This window comes from Lygodium microphyllum, chromosome 15, assembly GCF_053477565.2.
Source record: "Lygodium microphyllum isolate KBCC chromosome 15, Lygodium_microphyllum_v1.1.10, whole genome shotgun sequence".
NCBI classification, from domain to species: domain Eukaryota; kingdom Viridiplantae; phylum Streptophyta; class Polypodiopsida; order Schizaeales; family Lygodiaceae; genus Lygodium; species Lygodium microphyllum.
Genome location: NC_141149.1, coordinates 69,572,098 through 69,577,051, shown reverse-complemented (window position 1 = coordinate 69,577,051; position 4,954 = coordinate 69,572,098). Strand labels below are relative to the sequence as shown.

Genomic DNA, 4,954 nt, shown 5'->3' with positions numbered 1-4,954 from the left:
CGCCGCCCCGCTGACGGGTGGGCTTGGCGCCGCCCTGCGCGCTGCCCTGCGTGCCGCCCTGTACCTCGCCCTGACCCCTCGTCTTGACCCGCCTGCCTGCCCTGTGATTTCGCCGCCGCCCGGCCCTGCGTGCCGTTTGGCCCCCTTCCCCTAGGGCAGCGTGGGCTTGACTGGATCCTGCGTGCAGCTGGGGACCAGCAATCCATCCCTGTGCAGGATCGACCTCACCTAACCTAGCTCGCCCTCTGCCAGGACGAGTGTGAATTCAGCAGTATGGCTGGCCTAGATCTGGATTTTCTTGACCGGACGGTGGCAGCCCTTGGCCCTGATTCCGATGCAGAGGAGCCGGAAGATATGGTGCCATGCACGGAGGAGTTGCCGCCGAGTTCTGAACTGCCGCCCGCTGGCAAACGCTCCAAGCATACGCCTGATGAGCCAATGAGTCCCCAGGAACGCTCCTATGCGCAAGTGGCCTCTGATCTTGTGGATTCGCAGGAAATTGACTGGGAGCATTTACTGGACTTCGCCAATACTCTGCTCGGTGATTATGTCCAGCATAATACCGAATCTTTTTCTGTTGCGGGAACGGATGATGTGCTGGACGCCACGGTGGACCCCAAATCAGTCTTGCGATCCTTCTCAGTGTTTTATGATCGTGCAGTCATACTTTTCTTCACTGGCAGGATCCCAGTGCTTTCGCATATTCGCCAGTGGTTGCACCATCTATTGCAAGGGGAGTCTGTTGAGGAGATCTTCCTTGGACCTCGTGGCTTTTATGAGGTCCTGCTGAAATCGGAATCGCATCGCACGGAGCTCCTGTCCAAGTTGCCCCTATTCTTTGATCGCCGCCTGGTCCATGTTGTGCCATGGCGCCCCATGGCCGACTTCCAGCGTCTGCTTCAGCGCGAATGCCCGGTGTGGGTAGAGGTGGAAAATTGTCCGGCGGTCTATTGGCCCATGTTGAAGGATGCGATGGCAGTTGTGGGAACAGTGCTGGTTCCCCCAAGCCTCAGGGCGATGAACCGCAACCGTTTATGCATGCTTTGGGACACGGCCAGGAAAAGGCCCGCGTGGCTTCGCCTCAATTGTTCGGGCATGCATCCTTTGTATTTTCGCTTAAAATGGGGCAACTTTGCGGGCCACTGCTTTGCATGTGGTAAATTGGGGCATTTCATGGCCGAATGCCCTGAAAAGCAATCGTCTTTGGAAGAGGCGCAGGTTGTGCTGCCCAAGGACGACATGGTGCTTGATGCCACGCCCCAGGAAGCCCTTCAGTCTCCTCGTGTCATGGATAAAGGCAAGCAACAGGTCCCGAATGTGGATCCCCGTCGCACTGATTGGATTGAGGCACGTCCTAAAAAAGGAAAAAAGTTGGATGCAGGCCTGGCGGATCCTGGGCCTAGCGCGCTCCAGGATCCCGTACGCACGTATACGCGCCGGAAAGAAATGGCCACTTCACAGCAGGCTTCGCGTCCTACGGCCCCGTCTGGCCCCCGTAATCAGTCTCCAAGGAGAGTCTATACCGATGGCCCCAAAGGCCCACCTGCCAAGCTGGCATTCGATGCCAAAGGAAATGTTATTACACCCTGGGATCGGCGTTATCCCCGCCCCTCTCCCAAGGCAATGGATTTCCCTTCTACCTCCAAAGCAGGTCGCCAGAATTCTTTTGCAGTGTTGGCTGATTTTCTGGATGAGGGTGTCCTGGATGCTCTCGCGGAAAAGGTAAAATCGAGGCAGCAGGCGCCTCGCTCCTGACTTCCTTCTTTGAGGATTCATGAAGATAGCCACGTGGAATGTGCGAGGCATTTGCTCTCGCCTTAAGCAACATGCCATGTGGACCGTCTTGCATGAGAACCAGTGGGATGTTCTGTGTGCAGTTGAGCACAAAAGTCACGATGAAGCAGGGAAAGTGATGGATTGTCATGGATTCCGTCTATTTTATGCAGGGACCCATGCTACGCACTATTCGGGCGTGCTGATGATTGTCCATGAGAAATATCAGCCTGTCCTTGTTAAAAATGATGTGCAGGGCCGCTTTCTGGTGATCGAAGTCTTATTTGAAGGAGAGATTTTATGGCTGTTGGGCCTCTATGCTCCGAATGATCCCGCATCCCGTCGGGATCTTTGGTCCACTTTACAGGGCTCCATGTCACTCGGCCGAAGGGGGTTTCTGATGGGAGATTTCAATATGTGTGTTGACTCTTCTCAGTCCACTTCAGGGCATTCGGTAATGGATACGCCGGAAAGCCGGGTGTGGAGTTCCTTTGCTTTGCACGTACTCCAGCAAGATCTTTGGTCGTGGCTACACCCTTCTTCTTCAGGATTTACTTTTCATTCCGCACAATATGCAAGTACCTGGTCCCGACTGGACAGAATGTATATCATGCAGGGGGATGATTTTCTTCCCGAGATGCTGGAAATGAAGGTCTTGCGGCAATATGCGTTGTCGGACCATTTCCCCCTCCAGCTTGAGATGCGAGCACACTCTTGCTCCTTTTCTGCAATTCCTGGATAGGCTCCCGTTACGTTTCAACTCCGCTTATTTGAAGCATTCAATTTTCCAGGGTTATATGCAGCAGCTGATTGAGAGGTTCTTATTGGACTTCGCCTCTGAGGGCTTGCCTTCATTTGCACGGCTGCTCTCTAATGTGCAGCGGGTTGCTCGCCAGTATGGGATCCATCATGCCTCGCTTTGCCGCCGTCGTCGACATGCAGCAGAAGACCTACTGGCTTTGGTCCGTTCCTTGCTCCTGGATTCCCCTGATGATGATTTTCTGCTGTCTCTGGAGAGGCGATTGGCCCATCTTATTCAAGTGTTTCAGTTGAAATCGTATCAACAGGCCAAGCTGCACAACTTGACAGACACATTGCAAGATAGCGCCTGCCAGTCTCATAAGTTCTTTCGCGCCTTGCATGCGTCTCCGGCTCGCGAAAATATGACCAGACTCCAGGATTCGGAAGGTCGCATGGTCACGGATCCGCAGACCATTGTCACTATGTGCAGAAATTATTGTATGGAACTTCTTGGTTCCTCTTCCTCGCCTTCTAGCCAGGTGACGCATGCCCGCTCGGTCTTCTATCATCTGGTCCGTCAGCAGGTTCCAGTTGATATGCAAGCCGCTTTGGAGACGGATATTTGCGAGGAAGAGGTTATGGACGTTTTGTTGCATCTGCCGAATGATAAAAGCCCTGGTTGGGATGGTCTCACTAACGAATTCTTTCAGACCTCGGCCACGCAGTTGGTGAAGCCATTGGTGGCCATGTTTCAGCAGGTGTGGGAAACGGGGGTCATGCCCTCCTCATGGAAAGAAGGCCTTATCAAACTACTTCCAAAGGTCCCTTCGCCGTCAAAGTTGCAGCACTGGAGACCAATCTCTTTGATGGGCTCCCTGTATAAAATCTACTCCAAAGTGCTGGCGAATCGGCTTCACAAGCACCTTCCAGCTATTGTGCATCCTCTCCAATATGGTTTCATTAAGGGCCGCAACATTCTGCATAATATCCTAAACGTGCAAATGGCTATTGACTATGCGCGCCACTCCGGTCAGGAAGTGGTATTGATCCAATTGGACTTGGAAAAGGCGTTTGATTATGTGGACTGGTCTTTCATTGCAGACCTCATGTCAGCCATGGGCTTTGGTACCCGAATGTCCCGATTAATCTACACCATTAGTGCTGAGGCTTCCTCCAGAGTTATGCTTAATGGTGGAGTTACAGAGCCCTTTGTCCTTGCACGCTCGGTCAGACAGGGCTGTCCTTTGAGCCCTCTCTTCTTTGCCCTGGCAACTCACCCGGTCCTTTCAATGTTATCCTCCATGGCAGCCTCTGCTCAGCTGACCGGGCTGTCTCTTCCGTTGGGTCAGCACTTCGTCAGCCAATCCTTGGCTGATGACACCTTTATGATTTTGCAGGCAGATAGGGACAACATTCGAAGGGCATTAGATGTTTGGACACTCTTTGGTCAGGCCTCTGGGCTTCGCATCAATGCCCTTAAGTCAGCCATTCTCAGTTGTACGGAGCCTGATTTACAGTCCTTAGGCTGGGAAGGCCAGGTGGTTTCCCGTGGCTCCATTGTCAGGCATCTTGGATACCCATTGGGGGTGGATGTACGGCCAAAAGACCTGCTGGACTGGATTTCACAAAAACTGGCGGCGAAGTTTATGTATTGGAAGTCGCAAGCGTGGCCATTCCATGTCCGCCTCAAAGTGGCCCAGACAATCATGCTTCCAATGCTAACGTATTTCCTGCCTTTGTTGCCATGGACGCCTACTACTTTGAAGGCCCTCACTCATCCCATCCGTTTCATGCTGTGGAAGAAGGATTCACTGCAGGCCGGCATTTCCTGGATTTCATGGTCACACGCATGTACCCCTAAGCGTATGGGTGGAGGAGCTATTTTGGATGCACACACTCATATGTCAGCTCTCCGGTGGTCCCTTTTTCGTGCCATGTGTGTGGATCAGCACCCATGGACCATCATAGCCCGTTATTTTCTTGAGGACAGCGGGCTTCGCCATGGCAACACACGGCTTCGGGCCTCCTGGTGGCATGTCCTTAATGCTGACTCTCGTGTTTCCAGTCCCTCTTCCTCTTTGTTACTGCACTTGGTCGGCTCGTGGCAAGTGGTGCTCCAAAAGGCCCGTTGGCACCCAGTTGGGGACCGCTTGCAGACTAACTCCTTTCAGCTGGAATTGTTGGCAGTGTCCCGACTCCTTTCATGGGAAGATAAACATCAACTCAGACCAAGATTCAATCGCATGGCCCGTTTAGGCGTGACGTCGGTTGCGGATGCTACCCTTGTCACTCGCAATGTCCTCATATCGTTTCGGACTGCTCGGCGTCTCTTCAAGATCCCGCGTGGATACCGTGATTTATGGGAGCAGCTTTCGTCGGAGCTTCAGAGTCGGCAACCCTTTCCTGCCTTGACTGTGGATCGCCCTTGGCAGGACTGGGA

At 53.2% G+C, this 4,954-nt stretch overlaps 1 protein-coding gene across 4 annotated transcripts in view; it reads left to right on the top strand.

Moving 5' to 3' along the window:
• Window positions 1-4,954, top strand: part of LOC148024652 (uncharacterized) — a 287,185-nt gene that overhangs the window by 105,801 nt on the left and 176,430 nt on the right. The window lies entirely within an intron of this gene.